The sequence below is a fragment of the Agelaius phoeniceus genome, chromosome 28, assembly GCF_051311805.1.
Source record: "Agelaius phoeniceus isolate bAgePho1 chromosome 28, bAgePho1.hap1, whole genome shotgun sequence".
In the NCBI taxonomy this organism is placed as follows: Eukaryota; Metazoa; Chordata; class Aves; order Passeriformes; family Icteridae; genus Agelaius; species Agelaius phoeniceus.
Window position 1 is genome coordinate 3,806,033 of NC_135292.1, and position 25,015 is coordinate 3,831,047.

The 25,015-nt window shown below is 49.3% G+C and overlaps 2 protein-coding genes across 2 annotated transcripts in view; one reads left to right on the forward strand and one right to left on the reverse strand.

The window, feature by feature from the left end:
• The window catches only part of LOC143696054 (uncharacterized), a 569,411-nt gene that overhangs the window by 160,248 nt on the left and 384,148 nt on the right, over positions 1–25,015 (reverse strand). The gene's annotated exons all lie outside the window — the stretch shown is intronic.
• LOC143696055 (uncharacterized) overlaps positions 1–25,015 on the forward strand; it is a 224,075-nt gene that overhangs the window by 77,514 nt on the left and 121,546 nt on the right. The window lies entirely within an intron of this gene.

Consider the following 25,015-nt stretch of genomic DNA (forward strand, 5'->3'; position numbering starts at 1 on the left):
TTCCCATGGGAACTTGTAACTGCTTAGCTGCACTCAGAAGAGATGGCAGGCCAGCTGTTAATGTGGCAGAACAAGGCCTGATTTCATAAGGCCTTTCTTTTATCATTATCTCACCTGCTTGTGACATCTCCCCCTTCTCGTTCATTTAAAAAAGGCTCCTATGTTCTGATGCTGAAACAGCTCACTCTTGTCAGGGCATTATCTCATCAAGGTTATCACTGGTTATCTGTTAGATATGGGATAAGACAGATAAAAGACCACTTACAATCAACAAAACTTACCAAATTCCATCAAGTCATCGACACAGGGTTTTGCAGCATGAGAGGACAAAAGAATAATGTCCAATGTCTCTTGGGGAAATGGAAAGAAATGGCCATTGTTTCCAATGAGTTGAGAAGTGTGAGAAAGTCTTTGAGCTGGAAATGTTGATCTTTGACACCACTGAATGTCCCCTGGCAGCTGGAACAGGGAATAACTGGAGAAGGTTCGTAGGAGCTCTGTACCATGAGGATGCCAGGAGGCTTTGCTGGCAAATTGCCTCTGTCAGTGCCCAGACACAGCCGTGTCTGGCCAGGCCTCCTCCTGCTCCTGCTCTGGCCACAAAGGCTGCAAGGTGATGAGGTTATTTCTCTCTGCACTGGGCCTCATTTCTTCAGAGCTGATCAGGATCTGATGGAATGAACAGGTGACTGCTTTGAGCTGCTGCTGATGAAACACAGGCACATCTTCTCCTGAAGGGAATGAATCAATCAGGCTGCACTGTGGTACACTCCATTGGGATTTAGATGGGATGATCTTGTTTCCAAATTCCTCATGTAAATATTGCATTATTCAAAATGATTCCTTGTCCAAATGTCTCATGTACATATTGCATCATTTGAACATTCTTAAGGCGTTCATTCCTCTTCTTTTTTGTTTTTTAAGAATGAGATGCATGTCTTTTGTTATGAGTATGAAGCAACATCACAGTAAAATAATACATGCAGTGGACAAGAAACTTACAGCAATTGGGAATAATTTGGATACAACAATCAGGAACATTTCAAATAGCAGACAAAGCTAACAACGTAGGTGGAATGAGGTAAATAGCAATCTCTGCAATAATGTACCATCATCCCAGAGTCTGCAAACAGCTGACAAACCTCGATTCAGGGGGACTTTGATCATTATTTCCAGATAATAATTCCCAAGCTGCCTTTAAAAAGAGTTCAACTGTCATGTCTAGAGGGTCAGATGGCCAAGTCAAAGCAACTCAAATCCAGTTTTGATGCAGAAAACATCTGGGTCTGTTGGCAAATTCCCATCCAGGCAGAGCCAAGGCCTGGCCAGCACCCAAGCTCTAAGTGGGAGAGAATTCCCTGAACGTCATTTAAAACAAGGCTCTTGAGAACAGCGCTGAGGAGTAAAGGTCTGGGGGTGACAGACTAATGAACCATGCAAGAGCTGTCTCCTCCAAAATCCCCTCAGCACAGAGATGCTTTAAACCCAGCAAACTGTGGGAGTGGTTCTGTAATAATCATTGGGGCTGCATCTGATTGCTGAGAGTAGATGTCACAATGCCATCAGTTTAGAGGAGGCTTCCCACCAAGCTGAGATATCATTTCTTGGAACTGTGAAAAAGACTTAAAAATGACGAGACAGCCCTGGGTCAAAGCATGGAGGATTTTGGTGGGATTTTGGGCAGATGGTTTGGTGTGTATCCAGAGTGACTTTGGGCAGATTTGGGGCCTGCTTGGGGCAGGTTTGGGGCAGATTTGTTGCTGCTGTTGGGGTTTTTCTCCCGTTTCCCCAGCTGTGGGCAGAGCCCCGAAGCACATCCTGTTCCTGCCCCACTCCCTGAGGAGCCCAAGGAGCTGCTGCTCCCCATGCTCTGCACCCAGGGAGATCTGGGGCAATCCTGGCATCCCGGGCATTCCGGGCATTCCGGGCCCTTTGAGCACTGGGGGATTCTGGGGCTTGGGGGGCGAGAGGGGTGAGGGGGGCTTGGGGCTGGATTGTCTGGGGAAAGGATTGGGATTTTGGGGGAATGTCTGCATTTTTGGGAAAGAGCAGGATTTGGGGGGGAGGAAATTCTGGATATTTTAGGGAGGAAATTTCTTGAATTTTGGTGGAAATTTCTGGATTTTTTAGGGAGGAATTTCTGAATTTTTTGCGGAGGTCTTCTGGATTTTTTGGGGAGGGGTTTCTGGATTTCTGGGAATGTTTCTGGAGTTTTTGGGAATGTTTCTGCATGGAGAATGGGGTTGGTTTTGTATAGTTTGGGGAGGAATGTTTCTGGATTTTCTGGGGAAAGTTCCTCATGTTTTGGGAATGTTCCAGGATTTTTGGAGGAACATTTCTGGATTTCTATGGGAATGTTTCTGGATTTTTGGGGGAATGTTTCAGGCGTTCTTTTGAGAACATTTCTGGATATTTTGGGGAACATTTCTCCATTTGGGGGGAACATTTCTGGATTTTTGGGGGGGAATATTCCCAGTTTTCTGGGGAACATTCCCAGGTTTCTGGGGAACATTCCCGGGTGCCTGTGGAACATTCCCGGGTGTCCGGGGAACATTCCCGGGTTTCTGGGGAACATTCCCGGGTGTCTGGGGAACATTCCCGGGTGTCTGGGGAACACTCCCGGGTGTCTGGGGCTCTCCTGGCCCCGTTCCCAGCCCAGGTTCCCGGGGTTCAGGAGCTGCCCTGGTGCCCGGGCCCCGCGACATCGCCTGGGTGCAGTTGGAGCCCGAGGTGCAGGCGGGCGCCGCCCGCGAGGCCCTGCAGGGCTTCAGCATCACCCAGAGCAGCATCAGGAAGATCTCCTGCGCCAAAAAGGGACCCCGTTTCCCACCCAAATCCCCTTTCTCCATCCCAAATCCTTCTTTGTGCATTCCAAATCCTTCTTCTTTCACCCCAGATCCCCTTTCCCAGCCCCCAGGGATTTTGGGGCTCCAGAGGGGTTATTGGGGTTTTTCCCAGCATTGTACCCAGGGTCTCTCTGCAGACATTGCACCTGGAGCTGCCCCAAATAAACCCCAAATAACCCCAAATTTTGGGACTGAAGGGGGGGGGGAGTGATACTAAAATTCGGGGGTTCGGGGTGTTTGACCCCAAACTTTGGGAATTGGGGGGTTTGATCCTAAAATTTGGGGGTTGGGTGGAGTTGATCCTAAAATTTGGGGTTTTGGGGATTTTGACACCTCAGGGTTTAGGGATTTTTGACCCCAAACTTTGGAAACTGGGGATGTTTGACACCCCTGGGTTTGGGATTTGGGGGTTTTTGTTCCCAGGATTTGGGGTTTGGGAGTTTTTTTTTCCCCAGGATTTGGGGATCAGGGGGTTTGAGCCCCAAACTTTGGGGATGAGGAGGGTTGGACACCCCAGATGTTTCAAACCCCAGGATTTGGGGTCAGGGGGTTTAGACCCCAAACTTTGGGGGTTGGGATGTTTGACACCTCAGGATTTGGGATTTGGGGGTGTTTGACCCCAGACTTTGGGAACAGGGGGTGTTGGACACCCCAAATGTTTCAAACCCCAGGATTTGGGGTCAGGGGGATTTAACCCCAACATTTGCAAATTGCAGAGTGTTTGACACCCCAGGATCTGCGATTTGGGGGGTTTAAGGCCTAAAATTTGGGGTTCGGGCTGGGGGGCAGGGGGGGAGGTTGAGATCCCAGAGTTTGGGTCTGGGGGTGTTTGGCCCCCCCCAGTGTTTGAACCCCAGGATTTGGGGTCCGGGGGAGTTGATCCCAGGATTTGGGGTGTTTGACCCCAATGTTTGACCTGACCTCGGGTTTGGGGTCGGGGTTGAGATCAGGGACATTCCCTGGAGCCAGCGGCGGGATCGGGAACGGGATCGGGAACGGGATCGGGAACGGGATCGGGAACGGGATCGGGAAGCGGAACAGGAACGGGGAGGGTCCCTGAGCCAATGCCGGACCCCAACCCCAGGGAGAGGCCCCGCCGCAGTCCCGGAATGGCCCCATCCCCACAATCCCGGAGCCCTCCCCAGGCCCAGCCCCTCCCCGGCCGCTGAACGGAGCCTCCCTCAATCCCAGCCCGCCCCGATCCGGGCCGGAGCCATCCCCAGAGCCTCCCCCATTCCCGGCCCGGACCCTTCCATCCCTTTTTGGGGCGGCTCCTGCCGCTCCCCGCCCATTTCTGGGGGTTCCAAAGGGCCCCGCGGACCCTCCCCATTTTGGGGGTGTTGGGGTGGCCCCAGGGCCGCCCCGAGGGCCGAGGGGGGATCGAAAGCCCCAAACCCGAGGGGCTCCTGGGGGTGCCCAGTTCCTCCCGTCCCCAGCCCGAAACAGATCCTGGCCAATCAGAGCGCGGGGCGCTGATGACGATCCTGTTGCCGGGCAGACACTCGGCGCACTGGCCCCGCCCGGCGATTTCCAGCGAATCAGCGCCCGGCTCGGCTGTGACTCATCGCGTGCCGGGCAGAACCCAGCGCCTCTCGCAGCGCTGGCCAATCAGAGACTGCGCGGGGCCATTCCCAGCCAATCAGAGCGTTTGTCGCTGATGGCTCTCAGTGTCCAGGAGCGGAATTTGGGGCGGGGGGCGGTGACCCCGGCGATGAAGATGGGGCGAGCAGGGGCAGCTGGGGCCGCACTGGTGGCACTGGGGGCGCTGGGAGCCCCCTCGGCCGCGGGGGGAGCGGGGGGCGCGGGGAGAAGGGGGGCGGGGGGGCCCCAAATTCAACCAAAGGGGGGTCGGGACCCCCAAAGGGAGCAGGAGGGGCCTGGAACCCCCAAAACCAAGCACGGGGGAGGGGATTGGGGACTGGGGGAACGATGGGGAAGGGGCGGGAGAGCGGCGGGAAAGAGGGGGATGGGACCCCCAAATTGAGGTGGGAGGGAGCTGTGGACTGGGGGAAACCCCCATGAAATCCCATTAAAATCCCATAAAAATCCCATTAAATTCCACTCCATTCCCATTAAACACCATTAAAATCCAATAAAATACTATTAAATTCCATTAAAATCCCATGACATCTCATTAAATTACCATAAAATTCCATTACAATCCCATCAAATTCCATTAAAAGTCCATAAAATCCAATTCTATTAAAATCCTACTAAATTCCCATTAAAATCCATTAAAATCCATTAAAATCCCATCCAATCCCAAAAAAATGATCCCAAAACCACACAGAATTGGCCCTGAATTACCCCCCACACATACGGCCCTAAAAACCCAACAATGTGAAAAATTACCCCAAATTATCCCAAATTTACCCTGAATAACCCCAGAAATACCCCCAAATAACCCCAAAGGCACACAAAGAACCCAAATCCCCCAAATGACCCCAATCCCATAAATGACCCCAAATCCCATAAATGACCCCAAATCCCATAAATGGGATTGGGAGAGGGGAGGAGAGGGCAGGGAAAGGGGGAGTGGGACAAACTGGGTGAGGAAATCAAACTCTGCAGTCAGACAGAGCAGGGATTTGTGTACCCAGCGCTGGGAGCGAGGGGGATCTCTCTGGCAAAAACCCACTCGGTCTCCTTTGGCCTTCAGCTCCATTTTAAAAGTCACAATTACAACACTTCATTAGCATACTCACATTTGCATAAAGCTGTGTCCCGGTTTTACAGCCGTGTGTGGCTTCAGCGCCTGCGTCCGTTCCTCCTGTGGCGGCCCTCAGTCTTCTGGTGCTCTTTTGATGAAGGCTTCTGTCGTCCTCCTCACGTTGGAACTTTTTACCTGGACCATCAGCCCATGCCTGGTGCTCCTTGTTCTTCAGTCTAACCTGGTCTGAGCTGATTTTGCCCTTTGCAAGCTCTGTTCAAACTTGCTCTCTCGCTCTCGGTGCGTTTGTTGTGTCGCTGGCTCTGCTCTCTCTCTTGCTCTGCTGCCTCGCTGGCTTTGCCTGCATGTGAAAAATGCATGTATTTTATGAATGGCTTTTCGCAAATATTAAAATGAATATTATATGTCTTGTGTTAGAAAGTAATGCTGTATTAATTCTCTTAAGTACTGTGTGAAATATAGTTTTAGGTTATAAAAGTTGTTAAAATAGAAACGATGCTATGTAGGATTCTTGTTTTAAAGAAAGGACTCGCAGTGAGATAGCAGCCACAGGACACCTAAATCTTTCAGAGAAAAAGAATTTCTTGCCCTCTTATCAGAAGAAATTAACTTCTTCCCACCTCGAAGGTGCTGTTAGGATTCAGAGGAAGAAGGTGGCACTGCCCAGACAGAATCCTGTGTTTGAATGGAATTTATGCATCATGGATGAAGTGTATGAATATGCAACAGGCTGTTGTTTTTAAGGGTTAATCCTTTGTTAACGGGTGTCCTTCTTCGGACTCGTGCTGCCCAGAAAAAGGTACCCGGACCTCCATAACCCTTTTTCTCTATTGTCTCATATTGTCCTAATTCAAATTGTCCAAATTATTATTTCTCTAATTGCATTGCTATATTTATAACCATGTTATTACTAATGAACTTTAAAAATGTCAAAATCAAGTGATTGGCGTGTTTCACACTGCACATCTCGCTCCAGGGCTGCTTGTGCTGAACCTTTCCTTGCACAGCCCTGAGGATTCCCCCAGCCCGGGCTCCCAGCAGCTCCAGGCCCGGCCAGGAGGAGCAGCAGGGCCAGGGCTGGCCGGGCGTCCCCCCAGATGTGGCCCCCGCAGGTGGCACAGCCGGACCCTTGGGAGGCTGCCTCAGGCTTTATTGTCCACCAGCATCCCAGGAGGGAGCAGAAAATCCTCCTGCAGACGCTGATTCCGGAGGCTCCCAGCGCTTCCTTGTCTCCGGGAGCTTCTGCCAAGCCCCAGTGAAACCTCGGTGCCACATTGTTCCACAGCCTCACAACGCTCTCCTGGCTCCTGTGAGGTCCCTCTGGGTCCCGCTGCAGCCTTGGCTCCATCAGGGTCTCCTGGCTTCCATCAGGGTCTCTTGGCTTCCATCAGGGTCTCCTGGCTCCATCCGGCTCTCCTGGCTCCATCAGGGTCTCCTGGCTTCCATCAGGGTCTCCTGGCTCCATCAGGGTCTCCTGGTTTCCATCAGGCTCTCCTGGCTCCATCAGGGTCTCCTGGTCTCCATCAGGCTCTCCTGGCTCCATCAGGCTCTCCTGGCTTCCATGATGCTCCACTCAGTCCCAAGGGGCATCCACGGCTCAGCTTTGGAGCCCTGCAAGATCCAAAGGCTCCCCCCAAAAAACACCAGCCCAGGGACCCCCAGGATATTTGGGCTGAGCTCCTGCTGCCCAGGCACCTGCATGGAACCCAAGTGACCGCTGGGACTCCATGGAATGTCCTGGGACAAACTGTCCCTGGTCAGACAGGGGTGCCATGGAACACAGGTGCCACTGGGACACGGACACTGCCCATGGAACCGAGTGTCCATGGGGACAGAGGTGGGCCTGATGGAACACTGGAGAACATTGTCACCCAATGGAATCCATGGAACCAGGTGTCCATGGTGACACTGGAGAACATTGTCACCCCATGGAATCCCGTGGAACCAGGTGTCCATGGTGACACTGGAGAACATTGTCACCCCATGGAATCCCGTGGAACCAGGTGTCCATGGTGACACTGGAGAACATTGTCACCCCATGGAATCCCATGGAACCAGGTGTCCATGGTGACACTGGAGAACATTGTCACCCCATGGAATCCCATGGAACCAGGTGTCCATGGTGACACTGGAGAACATTGTCACCCCATGGAATCCCATGGAACCACGTCTCCATGGTGACATTGGAGAACATTGTCACCCCATGGAATCTCATGGAACCAGGTGTCCATGGTGACACTGGAGAACATTGTCACCCAATGGAATCCATGGAACCAGGTGTCCATGGTGACACTGGAGAACATTGTCACCCCATGGAATCCATGGAACCAGGTGTCCATGGTGACACTGGAGAACATTGTCACCCCATGGAATCTCATGGAACCAGGTGTCCATGGTGACAGAGCCGGGCCCAATGGAACCTACTGGAACACAGGAGAACACTGTTACCTGTTGGAACCCAGGCTGCTGAGAATTTTGGACTTTCTGAGCTGACAGACACTGACCCCCAAGAGAACACTGCATTTGACCTGAGGCTGTGGAGAAGGCTTCCAAAATGGAATGATGAAACTAGGATTATGGGTATGGAGTTTGAATAGAAGGGTGTAATATCAAATGGTGGACAACTTGGAGTTTAAGGTTTTAGAATATACTAATACATATAAAGCAAGATGGAGGTTTTAGGGTGGAGGCTGATCCTTCTTCTTCTTCTCCTTCTTCTTCTTCTTCTTCTCCTTCTCCTTCTTCTTCTCCTTCTCCTTCCTGTTCTTCTTCTTCTTCCTCTTCCTCTTCCCCTTCCTCTTCCTCTTCCTCTTCCTCTTCCTCTTCCTCTTCCTCTTCCTCTTCCTCTTCCTCTTCCTCTTCCTCTTCCTCTTCCTCTTCCTCTTCCTCTTCTTCCTACTCCTCCTCCTCTTCTTCTTCTCCTTCTCCTCCTCCTCCTCCTGGTCCTCATCCTTATCCTACTCCTCCTCCTCATCCTCCTCCTTCTCCTCTTCTCCTCGTCCTCCTTGTCCTCTTACTTTTCCTCATCCAACCTTCTCCTCCTCCTGCTCCTCCTCCTCCTCAGGTTTGGGTGGTACTGTGTCATTGGATAAAAAAGTCCCTTATGTTGGGCACGGGTGATTGGTTATTGGGTTAAAAGTAAAAATAATTTAGGTGTCATTTCTTAATTGGACAGTTTATCCTCAAAAGACCTTGCAGAGAGAGAGACGGGGCTCCATTTTTACCTTGTTAGTGAAGTGCTGCAGATCTCACAGCTTGTGAGACTGTTCTAGAGACAAGAGCTAATGAACACCTGAGTCCAAACAAGAAATGCTGTCTTGGGATTTCATCCCGACCTTGGCAGAAAAGAAGCAAAAGAATTGACGGTTACCACACGGAATCTCGTGGAACCAGGTGTCCACTGTTTCATGGTGCAGCCTCAGAGAGTGGTGAGACCATTGTGGCACCATGGAATATCCTGAAACCACGGCTCCCTTGTGACAAACCTGGGCTTTATGAAACCAAGGACACTGCTGGGATGCAATGGAATCTCAAGGAGCCAAGGGTCAGCTGTCAACACATCAGCTTCTCAGGAAACCAAGGCAAACACTGTGGCACAGAGAGGGGCCCTCATGGGACCCAGGAGACCATGGTGACACCGTGGTGGGATCTCATGGAACCAAGTGTGAATTGTTGCAGGACCCAGGAGACCATGGTGACACCGTGGTGGGATCTCATGGAACCAAGAGCCCAGAGTTTCACGGCTCAGCCTCATGGAGCGCTGGAGACCATGGTGTCCCAAAGGGAACACATGGAACAAAGGCTCCTTAGTGACACAGCAGGGCCTCATGGAGTGCAAGAGATCATCCTGATGGAATGGGAACTCATGGATTCAAGGGTCCACTCTTTTGCTGCATGGCCTCATGGAATGATGGAGACCATTGTGGCACCATGGAAACGAATGGCACAAAGGCTCCACTGTGACCCAGCAGGGCCTCATGGAACCAAGGACACCGCTGTGATACAATGGAATCTCATGGAACCAAGGACCAGTTGTGACAAAGCTGGGCCTCATGGAACCAAGGACACAGCCGTGATGCAATGGAATCTCTAGGATCCAAGGATCAATTGTCAACACATCAGGTTCCCATGAAACCAAGCAGAACATTGTGACACAGGGGAATCTCATGGGAGCAAGGCTCTGCTTTGATCAAGTGGGGCCTCATGGGACACAGGTGCCACTGGGACATTGTCAGGCCTAGTAGGAACAAGACACCACTGTGGCAGACCAAGGCCTCATGGGACCTAGGAGAGCACTGTGAAACAATGGAACCTGATGGAATCAAGGGCCCATTGTGACACGGCAGGGTCTCATGGAACCCCTGTGCCACTGGGACATTGCCAGGGCTGGTGCAAGCAAGGTTCCACTGTGACAAAGGCAGGCCTTGTGGCACCCAGGAGACCATTGTGGGACAATGGAATCTCATGGCAGCAAGGCCCCATTGTGACAAAGCGCGGCCTCATGGAAGCCCAGTGCCACTGGGACATCTCCAGCCTTGGAGGAAGCAAGTGTCCATTGTGACACAGCACAGCCTCAAATCACAGGAGAGCAGAGGGATGCCATGGAATCTTGGGGAACCAAGTGTCAATTCTAAACACAGCGAGGACTCATGGAACCCAGGAGACCATTGTGATGCTGCACTTTGTCACAACGGGGCCGTGCTTCTATGAGGATCCATGGGCCCACAATGTTCTCCTGGGTTCCAGGAGGCCCCGCTGGGTCACAATGGCCCCTTGCTCCCACGAGCCACAGCACGGTCCCCGTTGCCCCTGGGTTCTGTGAGGCCCTGCTGCGTTCACAACTGACACTTGCTTCCATGGGATTCCATTGCGTCACAGTGGCCCCCCATGTTTCCATGAGGTTCTGCTGTGTCACAGTGGACACTGGGTTCCACAAGAGCTGGCAATGTCCCAGTGGCACCTGTGTCCTGTGGGCCCCACTTTGCCAAAGCAGAGCCTTGGCTCCATGAGATTCCAGGCTGTCCCAATGCTCTGCTGAGTTCCACGAGGCTGTGCTGTGTCACAATGGACACTGAGTTCCACCTGCCCTGGCAATATCCAAGTGGCCCCTGGCTTCCATGAGGCCCCGTTGTGTTGGCAGGTGACACTTGGTTCCCCAAGATGTCATTGTCACGCCGCTCTCCTGAGCGCCCTGAGGCCTTGCTGTCTGTGAGACATGACCGCTACTTTTAAAATTTTAAGGGTGATTCAACCTTGAAAAAAATGACAACAAAGGACTGAAACAGGAGAAATCACAGCACTGGGAGCCCTTCCCCACCCTGTGGCTATCAGCCACATGGCTCCTTCACAAATTGGCTGCTCCTCCTTTTAGACTTTTGGTGTTGCATCAGGTAATCCTAGCCCCACCCAAAGTCTGTCAGGTAACTCTTTGTGGCCGTCCATTGGTGGAGAATGCTTTCTTGCACCCTGACTGGAGAGCAGGTGTTGCCATGCCTGCCTTCCAGTGACAAACCTGCCCTCCCCAAATGCCCCAACCACCAAGGCCATTACAAGGGGAGGGGAAAGAGGACTATGGGGGACAGATGACAATAACATCACTACACATCTTAACACACACATAGGATCTATCTCCTCACTGTGAGACCCAACTATGACATTACTCATCTGTAACACTGTGCAATAATGGAGCCTTGTTCCTAGCAGACCTGGCAATGTCCCAGTGGCACCTGTGTCCCATGAGGCCCCACTTGGTCAAAGCAGAGCCTTGGCTTAACAACTGACCCTTGTTTCCTTGAGATTCCATTTGTGAAAAACACGTTCACTCTCCTGTTAAAATGTACAAAGTTTAATAAAGGACAATGGGAGAGCAGGACCATGGAGCAAAGGTTATTACGGCCGGGTGCATCTTGGCACTCAGCCAGGAGCACCCTGTTACCTTCGGGGATCCCCTGAAATACCTTTCCCCTTACATCAGCCTGGTGCATATTCATAGAGCCTCATGCATATCCATAAACTACTTTACATATTCCAGGAATGATTTTACATGGCCCCTCCTTGGGTCTGCCTTTTCAGAGCATGTGTGTTTCTTGGCTGTGGTTTTGGCTCCTTCTCTTTATCACCTCCAGTTTTTGGGCCTTGGTGCACTCTGCCTTCAGACGGGGAGTGCTGATAGTTGGAAGATCTGTACAGGTGTCCTCATCCTGGGTGCATTGGATGTTATCCCATCCAAGCAGGCAGTTTAACACAAGCACGCTTCTATCAGCTATTTCACTACTATGTCTAAGCTCAATTAACAACAGAAATAAAACCTATATCTTTAGAACAAAGTTACTTTGACACCACACATATAAAATCCATTTTAATATTTGCAAAAAGCCAATATTACGATGTTTATCTATAACAGGGTGAAGGAGCCCCGGCCCAGGCTCTGGCCCTGGGGCACACGGGGACGCTGCCGGGGGGTCCCTGTCCCCCTGTGCCACCCCCAGGGCCCCGGCCCCCGTCCCCGTGTCAGGCTCTGGGGTCGATCTCGTGGAACATCCTCTGGGGGAGGCTGCGGGGCCGGGGGCGGGGGGACCCGGGGGGACAGGGGACCCCGCTGTGCACGAGCAGGGTTGGACTGCTCTGGGGGAGCTGTGAGGGGGCCGGGGCAGAGTGACCTCCCTAGGGACCTCACACTGTCCCTGTGATGTCACACTGTCCCTGTGATGTCACACTGCCCCTGAGATGTCACACAACCCGTGTGATGTCAGACTGCCCCTGTGATGTCACACAGCACCTGTGATGTCACACAACCTCCATATGGTGTCATTCAGCTGCTATGTGATGTCACACAGCAGATTTGTGGTGTCACAGTCACCTTGTGATGTGACAGCCTTCTATGTGGCATCACACAGCTGCTCTGTGACTCTGTGTCACAACCCACATTGTGATGTCACGGAGCCGCCTTCTGTGATGTCACAGCTAGCTCTGTGATGTCACAACCCCCTCAGTGCTGTCACACAGCCCACTCTGTGCTGTCACACAGCCCCTTGCTGCCATCCCAGCTGCTCTGTGGCTCTGGGACACAGCCCCAGAGGTGCTGCTGTGACACAGCCCCCGCGGGGACATCCCACAGCCCCGGCCAGTGCTGAGCCCCTGTGAGCTCTGTCTGTGCCCTGCTCGTGTCCCTGAGGGGCCCTGGCAGTGCCCCAGCCCTGCTGGGCTGTGCACAGGAGCTGCTCCTGGCCAGAGCTGTCTCTCTGCAGCTCTGCTGCCCTTGCCAGGAGCTGCCTCTGGGCCAGGAGCCCGGCCCAGCTCAGCAGCACAGACACAGCACAAGGACTTTAATCACCCTCTGGGCCTTTGCTGCTCTTTGCATCACACCCAGTCCCTCAGAGTGGGCTCAAAGACTTCTCAAGAGCTCAGAGTGAGATTGAAATACTGAAGTTTCTTGTACTTTAAAGAGATCCCTGTCAGGGACAGCGCTGACAAAGTGTCCCTGGGTTCCAGGGAGAGCAGAACACTGGAGGCACTGATGGCAGCTGGGGACAAACAAGGCAAAGGTGTCTCTGGTGCTGAGCAAACCTGGATTTGTTTCAGGAATGTAAAGGGCCAAGGCCTGAGCCCCAGGGCCTGGCCAGGCAGATCCTGTCCCTCCCTCTTTGCTCAGGGCTCTTCCCAGGATGGGCACTGGCATGTGGGGATGGGCAATGCCAAGGGCAGGAGCGTGGGGCGGCCCCTGCCAGGCTGCTGAGCAGGGACAAGGAGGCAATGAGGCCCCAGGCCTGCAAGGGTCACTTGTCCCCTCCTGGCTCAGGCCCAGGGCCAGCAGCCATGGCCAAAGCGCTGCCCAGGTTGGCTCTGTCAGGGCTGTCTTGCAGCTGCTGCCCATCCCTGTGCCCTGTGCAGCCCAGGCTGTCCCACGGTGTCCCTGCCCTGGCCTCTGTCCCTGCAGGCTCTGGGCATCCCCCGGCTGCCCCACCTGGCTGGGCCCTTCCTTTGCTGACAGCTCTGCCTCCTGCCTGCCCCTGCCTGCCCACACAAAGCCTGGGGCTGCTCCAGGCTCCTGCTGGGGACGTGCTGCACCACAGCCCTGCCCTGACAGGGAAATTCCTTTCTCCTGCAGCCACTCTGGGCCTCCCCAGCTGCCCTTGGCGTTAATTCTTTCTCTCTCTGGCTGTTTTCCACTATGGCAAAAGGATCCACCAGCCCTGAAATCGCTCTTTAAACACTCTCATGGCTCTGCTCCACTGTCCTCAGTCTCCACCCCACTGACCACAGAGCTCCTTTGTCCCTATACAGTGCTCATGTTCCCAAGGCCTCCAAACCCCTCCTTGGGACATCTCTGGGCCCTCTCCAAGGTGTTTCCAAATGAAAACATTCAGCTCAGAGTCTAAAGAAATCACCAGAGGACAGGGCCAGCCCGACCTATCTGTCCTGGCTACTTTTGTCTGGGAGGCAATCCTTGGATATACAGAATTTGGGAGGCCACATTCTAATTTTGGCCATGGTCCCTGGACAAGAAGGCTGGTTCTTTTCCATAGGAATGAAGGAACAGAGCCCCAGTGTTTCAAGGACAGATGAGAGGTGACCACCAGAGGTCAAGGCCAGCCAGAGCTGGCAGGTTTTGTTTTGTGAGATACCCTTGCATAGAGGAAATTATTTTAGGGAGAGTACCCATTTTGGCAATGGGCATCTGAAAAGTCAGACAGCTCTTTTCCATAGCAAGGAAAGCACAGAGCCCCAGTGCTCCAGGAGCTGATGAGAGGCAGCCCTTGACATCCCAAGATCAGCCAGAGCTGTCAGGTGGCCCCTGGGAGGCCAAGCCAGCCAGAGCTGTTCCATGTTCCCTGGGTTCCATGGGGCCCCACAGTGTCCCAATGGTCCCTTGCTTCCATGGGGCCCTGAGGTGTCATAATGCCCCCTTGGTGACACCAGGCCCTTAAGGTTGGAATGGTCTCCATGGTTCCATCAGGCCCCACAGAGCCACAATGGTCTCTGGGTCCATGGAGCCCCTCTGTGTCACCATGGCCCCTTGGTTCCATGGGCTCCAGTGGTGCCACAATGATCCCCTTGGTTCCATGGGCTCCAGTGGGGCCACAATGATCCCCTTGGTTCCATGGGCTCCAGTGGTGCCACAATGATCCCCTTGGTTCCATGGGCTCCAGTGGTGCCACAATGATCCCCTTGGTTCCATGGGCTCCAGTGGTGCCACAATGATCCCCTTGGTTCCATGGGCTCTTGTGGGGCCACAATGATCCCCTTGGTTCCCTGGGCTCCAGTGGGGCCACAATGATCCCCTTGGTTCCCTGGGCTCCAGTGGTGCCACAATGATCCCCTTGGTTCCATGAGGTCCCCACAGTGTCCCAGGGATCTCCATGGGAAGGAAAGAACCCAGCCCCACTGTTGCAGGCGCAGCCACCAGAGGCCAAGGCAAGCCAGCCTTGACGGTACTGGCAGATTTTGCCTGGGAGCAACCCTTGGATATTCAGAATTTCAGAGGTGGAATCCCAATTTCAGACATGGACACTGGAGGAGAAGGATGGTTCTTTTCCATAGGAAGGAAAGCACAGAACACCGGTGGTGTCTCAGGGGCAGATGAAAAGCGGCCATCAGAGGCCAAGGCCAGCCAGACCTCTCTGTCCTGGCAGCTTTTGTCTGAAAGCAACCCTTGGATATCAGGAATTTGGGAGATGGAACCCCAATTTCGGCCGTTTCTGCATGGATAAGAAGGACGGTTCTTTTCCATAGGAAGGAAAGCACCCAGCCCCAGTGTTTGGACAGCAGGGGAGAGGCACCCCCAGGAGGCCAAGGGCAGCCAGACCTGTCTGTCCTGGCAGCTTTCACCTGGGAGCAATCCTTGGATGTACGGAGTTTTGGAGGTGGAATCCCAGTTTTGGCCATGGTCAAGATGGGTGTTTTTGCCCATAGGAAAGTAAAGCACAAAGTCCAAGTGTTTAGGAAGAAGATGAGAGGTGGCCACCCTCAGGCCAAGCCAGCCAGCCCTGTCTCTCCTGGCATCTTTTGTCTACGGGCTTTCCTTGGACATTGGGCATTTTGGAGGTGCAATCTCAGTTTTGGCTGTGGGTGCCTGGACAGGAAGAAGAGCTCTTTTCATAAGGAAGGAAAGCACCCAGCCCCAGTGTTTCAGAGGCAGATGAGGGCCAGCCCTCAGGAAGCCAAGGTCAGCCAGACTTGTCACTCCTGGCAGCTTTTGTCTGGGAGCTATCCTTGGGTATAAGGAATTCCAGAGGCAGTTGCCCAGTTTTGGCCATGAGTGCCTGGTTGAGATGGAGGGTTTTTTCCACAAGAAATAAAAGTGATAGTGGAGCCCTGGAAAATGTTAAAAATAGTCTTTGAAAATATTGGGCTTTGTGTTTTCTCAGGTCACTGCACCTGCGTAAGCAGTATGATAAAAGATATAATTGTTAGATGTGGTGATTTTTTAGTAATTAAATAGAATTATTATATAACCATAAGAAGAATAGTGAGAAACTATGTTGGAAATTTAAAGGGGGCTATGTTTAGCTGAAATCTGTGTATACAATACAACAATATAAGTTTAATAATTACATGAAAGTTATGTAATGATAGAGTATAAAACACGTTCACCTCGAATGTGTGGTCAGAATCAGATTTGGGTGGAAACTACCCCGATTCCCAGAGCTCTTGAATAAAAAGCACCGCATATAATCGCTGATGTGATTATGTGTTTCTGAACGCTAACATTTTGGCGACCCCGGATGGGACCCCGCGGGTGCTGCTGAGCGAGTTTCGCGACTCGACCGCGCTCCAGCCGGCACCGAGGGATTCTCGGGGAGCTCGATCGGCCGCGACCGCTTCTGCCGCTCGCCACGTCCCCGGGAGAAAGGTAAGGTGCTTTTTACTTTGGTTTGGGTGCCTGCCAATGAGACGCAGCGAAAGCTACGCTTGGTTGGGCTAAAGGAATTCCTGCTGGTACAAGCCCAGGCGCCGTTCCATAAGACAATCGCGAAAGCGTTGCGGGTTCGGCAATTTGTGGTATATTTGGAATGGAGAAACTGAAAGGGATTTTGGGTGGCAACACCTCTATCCCGCAAAGTTCTCCTTTGGGGTGCTTATTAGCACATTGGAAACAGGGTAATTTTGGGGAAGAATTACGTAAAGCTAAGTTGATTGATTATTGTAATACATGGTGGCCAGAATATGCCTTGGAGTATGGTGAAAAATGGTCAAAATACGGTACTTTGCAATATAACACTATTTCGCAGTTAATGTCATTGTGTAAACAAGAAGGAAAATGGGATGAGATTCTGTATGTTGATTTGTTTTTCTCTTTATGGGGAAAGCCAGAATGGCAGGATGAATGTGGATTAATGATGGTTAAAACATCTGCAAGCAATAAGTGTGGGGTTTGTGAGGAACGTTGTTTAGAACACTTGGCGTTGAAAGAAAGCCTGAGTAGGGAAAATTATACAGATATTGATTTACAGGTAGCTCCAATAGGAACAAGAGAACCTAACCCTATCCCACCTGTTCCATCTGTCCCTATCCCACTGCCTGCTCCTACCCCACCTAGTCCTGAACCTGTCTCGTCTAGTACACCCTTCCCTCTTTATTCTCCTCTCCCATCGTCACCTGATCCCTCTTCCTCGGAAGATGAGCAAAACCTAACTGTGGTAGAAAGGAGAGAGAGAGAATCAACAATGGGGTAGCCCACAGAACCAGGAGTCGGTCTAACCTTGCCCCAGTTATGGATAGAAAAGACATAGGCAGACAAAAATGGATTGTAATTGCCCCCTTGCAACAAAGTGTAGGAGTGGAAGGGCCAGTATTCATAAAAGTGCCTTTCTCTGCTGCAGATTTAGTTATTTGGAAACAATCAGCCAGAATTCATAGAGAAAATCCTGATAAAATGGCATGAGTATTAAAAATGGTTATAAAAACCTCAAAATCCTGACTGGGATGACATACAATAATATGTATATTAATATTATATATATATATATATATATATATATATATATATATATATATAGTATAATAATATATCTAATATATATCTATATATAATATATTAATATATCTAATATATTAATATTAGATACTTTGATGGATTCTACTGAGAAAGAGATGGTACTTAAGGCAGCCAAAGAAAGGGTAAGAGAGAACATCAGAAATGGATTCGTAACAGGGAATTGAGATGAGAATTTCCCAATTGAGGATCCAAATTGGGACCCTAATTTATTTTGCAATATGGAGACACTATGGAAATACCAAGAGTGGATCCAAATAGGAGTTCAGAATGCTGTGCCCAAAACTATAAATTGGTCTAAACTATATGAAGTTTGGCAGGAAAAGAAGGAATCTCCCACTGCATTTTTGGGGAGGCTTAAGGAGTAGCAAGAAAATATACAGATCTCCAAATGGACACAGAACAAGCAAAGGTTCAGCTCGCTCTCATATTCTTGGGCCAGTCACAGGACGATATTCGTAGAAAATTGCAAAATTAGAAGGGGAAGAACGAAGGAATTTGGATAAGCTACTTGAGGTAGCCTGGAAGGTATATAACAATCGCGAAAGAGAAGCGAGTAAAAGGCAGCAGCAGAATCTGTTGGCAGTAACACAAGGAAAAGGGAACCCAAATTTCAGGGGATGTAACAGGAATAGTCAAAATAGGAGACCAGTCAGGCAGGGGTTAAACCTAAATCAATGTGCGTATTGCAAGCGGGAGGGGCATTGGACGAGACAATGTCCAGACTTGAACAACCAGTTTCACCAGGGCAATCAGTGCCAGCAGGTTACCAAGGGGATGGTTTTGGGGGAGTATACCAGCTGACTAGACATAGAGCCAGTAGAACAAGTTAAGGAACCTGTTATAAATAAACAATTAGGACATAAAGAGGTCAAATTTCTAATAGATACAGGAGCTACTTACTCGGTATTGAATGATCTGCAAGGACAAATTGGGGACAAGGAAACAACAATAGTCGGCGCTACAGGGAAAGAGGAAAAACGGCCATTCTTGCAACCCCTAGATTTGTGTTTTGGGAGCAAAGTTATAACACACGAATTCCTATACATACCTGAGGGTCCAATTCCGCTTTTAGAGAGAGATTTGCTAGCGAAACTTGATGCAGTAATAACCTTTGAAAATGGAGAACTTATACTGAAAATATCTGAATCAAAGATGGGACAGATTTTAATGATCAAAGAAAAACCTGTTCCCTCTACCCCTAGGGAGGTAGGAGATGCAGTGATTCCCTCTGTATGGGAGACAGATATACCAGGGAAATCTAAATTGGCACAACCAGTGCATGTAGAGTTAAAAGAAGGGGCGAGGGCTCTACAAGTCAAACACTATCCCATAAAACCAGAAGCACGGCAAGGAATAAGTAAAGATTATTGAGAAATTCTTGAAATACCAAATTTTAGAAGAATGTGAATCAGAATTTCATACACCAATATTTCCAGTAAAGAAGCCAAATGGAGAATATAGATTAGTGCAGGATTTGAGAGCCATAAATAAAATCACAAAGGACATTTCTCCAGTGGTAACAAATCCTTACACATTGCTAACATCCGTAAAAGAGATATATAAGTGGTTTACTGAAATTGATTTAAAAGATGCCTTTTTCTGCATCCCCCTTGACAAAGAAAGTAGGAAACTGTTTGCCTGTGAGTGGAAAACCCAGGGAATGGGAGAAAGACCCAGCTCACCTGGACACGATATAAGAACTCGCCGACCCTATTCGGAAACCAACTGGCAAAGGAGCTGGAGATTTGCACCGAGAGTGGGCAAGTACCAAGAGACCAATACCTGTTGTTGCAGTATGTTGATGATATACTAACAGCTACAAAAGAAAAGGCAACCTGTATAAAGGTAACCATTGAGATTTTAAATTAACTGGGAATGGGAGGTTATAAAGTATCCAGAGGAAAGGCACAAATTGCCCAACAGACTGTGATCTACCTGGGATGTGAAATTTCACAAGGGCAATGAAAACTAGGCACTAACCGTATCCAAGCTATTTGTGCTATTCCAGAGCCCCAGAATCTACATGAGCTGCGAGTCTTCCTCCGGATGGCAGGATGGTGTCGCCTGTGGATCATGGACTATGGACTGATTGTGAAACCCCTGTGTGAAGCTCAGAAGATGCAGCCATTCACCTGGGGCAAGCCACAGAAAGAAGCCTTCCTAAAATTAAAGGAAGCACTGACAACTGCTCCAGCATTAGGGTTACCTGATCTGTCTAAAGATTTTCAGCTGTTTGTCCATGAAAGGCTGCGCCTAGCACTAGGAGTCCTGACCCAAGGTCTGGGAAGCTGGAAAAGGCCGCTGGGCTACTTTTCCAAACAACTTGACAGCATAAGTGCCGGGTGGCCTCCATGTCTGCGGGCAGTCGCAGCCACTGTGATGCTGATACAAGAAGCCAGGAAGCTCACGATGGGAAGGCACATAGATGTCAATGTACCACACATGGTAACCACTGTCTTAGAGCAGAAGGGGGCCATTGGCTATCCCCAAGCAGGATGATGAAATTCCAGGTAGTCCTGACTGAGCAGGATGATGTCACATTAAAAACAACTAACCTTTTGAATCCAGCTTTGTTCCTAGGTACCACAACTGAAGAAGGCCCATTAGAGCATGACTGTGTGGAGGTAATAGAGTACACCTACTCAGCAAGAGAAGACCTGAAAGACGTCCCACTAGAGCAGCCAGAGTGGGAGCTGTTTACAGATGGGAGCAGCTTCGTGGAAAACGGAACCAGATACGCTGGGTATGCGGTAACAACAGTCAGTACAGCAGTGGAGGCAAAGGCATTACCACCAAATACGTCTGCCCAGAAGGCAGAACTGGTTGCTTTAACCAGGGCACTAGAATTAAGTGAAGGGAAAAAGGGAAATATCTGGACTGACTCAAAATATGCTTTTGGAGTGGTGCATGTACACGGAGCACTGTGGAAAGAAGGAGGACTATTGTCCTTCTCTGGGTATGCACATTAAACATCAGGATGCAGTCCTGCAATTGATAAAAGCAGTACAAAAACCTGAACAAGTGGCAATCATACACTGTAGAGCACAGCAATCAGGAAAACTCCAAAATCTGTGAGGGAAATCGAAAGGCAGACTGGGCAGCCCGACAGGTTGCTCGAGAGGTGCAAACAACAATGGCATTGATACCTTTAAAGCTTAATGTATCCCAATTCAATTTGCCTCCAGAACCAAAATATTCAGTAGAAGATGAGAGACTGGCACGTTTGCTAAATGCACAAAAGAATTCAGAGGAATGGTATGTGACTGCACAAGGACAGATAGTGGTACTCCCTTCATAATGAGAGAAGTTCTACAAATTAAACATAACGAATGTCACTGGGGAGCAGAGGCATTGGTAAAATTGCTAAAGCAGAGTTTAATTTCGGCGCGGATGTTAACAATGGCAAAATCAGTAATGTCAAAATGTGATATCTGCTTGAAAAGCAACCCAGTGGCTGGCGGCAGGCACAGCTAGGAAGAATTCGGATAGGAATAGAGCCAGGAGACTATTGGCAGGTAGATTTTGTAGAACTGCCAAGAACTCGAGGATACAAATACCTGTTAGTGGGGGTTGACACATTCTCTGGGTGGCCAGAAGCCCTTCCCTGTCGCACCAACCAAGCAAAGGAAACAGTAAAGTGGTTACTACAGGAGATTATTCCCAGGTTCGGGGTGCCCCTAGTGTATCATCAGATAGGGGGCCCCATTTCATAGCTACAGTAGTAAGAGAGGTAAGTAGATTGCTGGGGATAACTTGGGACCTCCACACACCATGGAGACCCCAGTCAAGTGGACAGGTAGAGAGGATGAATCAGACACTAGAGAGGCAAATCAGTAAAATATGCCAAGAAGCCAAATTGCAGTGGCCCCAGGCTTTGCCAATAGCACTGTTGAGGATTCGGATAAAGCCTAGGAGTGGGATGTCAGTCAGCCCTTATGAGATATTGCATGGGAAACCATATGAATCTCCTGAGCCTAACCCTAATGTGCACGTCACAGGAAAGCAGGAAGTGTATAATTATGTTCTGTCTCTCGGGAAAACTTTAGCTCGGCTCCGGAGCATCCTCGTGTGGAATAGACCGCTGACTCTCGAGAACCCAGTTCATAACATACATCCAGGAGACGAGGTGTACATCAAGAACTGGAACGAAGAACTGCTGAAAGAAAAGTGGAGTGGGCCCCACCAGGTACTGCTGACCACCTTTACAGCAGCCAAAGTAGCCGGCGTGGACCCCTGGATTCACTACACCCAAGTGAAGAAAATCCATCCTGGATCACGGACTGTGTAAACTGTGGAACCAACAAGGCTGCAGATAAGATGTGTTTAATCACTTTGAGAATGCTATCAGTAATTGTGCCAATGTTATGGTCATTAATGTCTTTGGGATGTGGAATGCAAAAAGATCAACTAAACACTCTTCATTCTAGAATGAAGAGAGAGGTACAAACAGAAACACAGGTGAAAAAGGTTTCTAATGCAGTTTGGGCTGAGAATGTAATGATTGGATTAGTCAAAGACTTTGCCAAAATGCAAAACACCTGTAGAATAACTGCCTGTCTGCCAATACCAAAGGCAGCAGGAGACCCAGTAAACTGGGGAATCATAACATCAAAACTACCTGAAACACAAAAGAACAAAACAATTGCATGCAAACAGGTACCTGAATCGAGGCAAGTAATCAAGGAAACTTGGGAGAAAATAGGAACATGGATGAGACCCATGGGCCAGAAAGACTGTATTCTAAGTGATGGCACACTAGGAACCCCTATGGGAGAATCAGGAGGCATCACACAATGGCAATGCTATTTGCCACACTATAAACAGATTACAGAAAATGTTACAGAAACCACTCTGGTATGGAAGTGTGAGGCCAAGGATCAGAAAGATCAGACAGAGCCTTGGGACAGTGCGTGGTCTGAGTATCCTTCAAAGATTCCAGTGTATGGCAAACACCCCTTGGTGCATTAAGTGGGAAGGCTCTGGGAATGAAACAGATCCAGCAGTAACAAACACTGCCACCAGCAGCAGAACAAGGGCAGACAAAGTAAGTTGGTGGGCATGTAATAAAACTTATGACTGCACTTCTGATGATGCAGAGATAAAGCAGATGCCACCCCTGGCAATAGCCCTACAAACTGGCTGTGCTTGCAGAGGGATCAAACATAAACAAGGCAGAGTGAATTATAAAGCAGTTGTAGGATGTACCAGGAGCACAGTCCGAGGTCCAGGACAATTTGTATGGGCAGCAAGCGATGGCACCTGGACAACACATCTGCCTGTAGATGGGAAAGTAAAGGAAATTACTTTAGGCCTCCCAACCTCATGTCCAATTTGGAAAAAGTCCCCATTTAACAGAAAACATGAACTTGTGCAGATAAGAGCAAGACGAGAAGTTCTAGACAATGAAAATCCAGATGACACTTGGCAAGAACCCTCTGGTGGAGTGAAATTTGGGTGGGCCCTAGAGTCTTTGCTTGGTCCTACAGCAAACTATCAGAGTAGAAGATGCTGTACAAACTTACAGGTCAGGTAGATAGACTGGCAAGAGTCACCCGGGAAGGATTTAAAGAATTAAACGCACAGTTACAAGCCAGCACAAAAATGACTTTACAAAATCTATTAGCCTTAGATTTGTTACTCCTGAAAGAGCATGGAGTATGTGGATTTTTAAAGGGACGGGTTGGTCATTGCTGCGTTCACATCCCAAATGTAACTGCAGATGTAGAATATGACATCAATCAGTTGAAACAAAGAGAGCATGAAGCACAAGAAGAGCAAAAGGATTTGACTACGACCTGGCTAGGCAAAATCTTTAAAGGGTTAGGGTGGAATGTGAGTTCATGGATTAAATCTATCATTGAGAGTGTGATAATCTTACTAATTGTATTCTTAGCAATTTGGTTAGTTCACAGCATCTTGAAAGGAGAGATACAGAAGAAAACATCCTGGAACCAGAAGATAATAAAGGCTCTGACACGAGATCCACGCCCACCATCTTCTGGTTCTCCAGTTCGTGACAGCATCCACGACAACGTTTACATCAACCATGGACTTGAAGAACATCAAGAATAAATTGAGAAATAAGGGACTGTATCAAGTGAAAACATTTACACCTATAGTGAAGTGAAAATGCTTTCAAAGGAGGGAGAATGATAGTGGGGCCCTGGAAAAATGTCAAAAATAGACTCTGAAAATGTTAGGCTTTGTGCTTGCCAGATCATGTGAAATTGCACCTGCGTAAGCAGAACATGATAAATGATATAATTGTTAGATGTGATGATTGTTTAGTAATTAAATATAATTATTGTTTAATCATAAGAAGAATCATGAGAAACTATGTTAGAAGTTTGAGGGGGGCCACAAGGAGCCCATGCTTGGCTGAAATCTATGTATACAATAGAACAATTGAAGTTTAATCATTAACATGAAAGTTATATAAGGATAGAATATAAAAACATGTTCATCCCGAACCCATGTTGGAGTCAGATTTGGGTTGGTACCCCTGACACCCAGAGCTCTTCAATAAAAGCACCTGCATATAATCATTCTGGTGATTATGTGTTTCTGAACGCTAATATACCCAGTAAAGTGTTAAACCCTTCCCAGTTGCTGTGCATGAGGCTCTATGAATATGCACCAGGCTGATGTAAGGGGAAAGGTATTTCAGGGGATCCCTGAAGGTAACAGGGTGCTCCTGGCTGAGTGCCAAGATGCACCCAGTTTACATCTTCCAAGAACTGTTTAGCATGGCTCTGCCCTGGATCTGCCTTTTTAGAGCATGCAGATTCCTTGGCTGTGGTTTTAGTCCATTCTCTTTATCACCTCCAGGTTTTGGGCCTTGGTGCACTCTGCCTTCAGACGGGGAGTGCTGATAGTTGGCAGATCTGTACAGGTGTCCTCATCCTGGGTGCATTGGATGTTATCCCACCCAAGCAGGCAGTTTAACACAAGCAGCTATTTCACTGAGCCTAATTAACAACAGAAATAAAAACTATATAACAAAGTTACTTTAAAAAACAGTCCCAGCCCATATTTGATCCCAGTCTGTGTGGTCCTGATCCATATGGTCCCAGTCCCTGGGATCCCAGTCCATACAGTCCCAGTCCATATTTGATCCCACTTCAGGCTATCCTGGTCTGGAGGGTTCTGATTCACAGGATCCCCATCCATGTGATCCCAGTCCAGGTGATCCCAGCCCATCTTTGATCCCAGCCCATCTTTGATCCCAGTCCGTATTTGATCCCAGCCCATATTTGATCCAAGCCCATATTTGATCCCAGTCTGTGGGGTCCTGCACACATTCCCAGGGTCTGGAATTCCAGTTCCCAGCCAGGAAAAAATGTTCCTGCCCTTGAACTTCCTTCCTATCCCCTCAACAAATTGCAATACAATTATAAACAAAGAAATAATAATTGAAATTAAATAAATTATAATAAAAATAAAATATAAAAATCTCAACTCTTCTTTACAATGATTCAACTCCAACAATGATTCAACTCA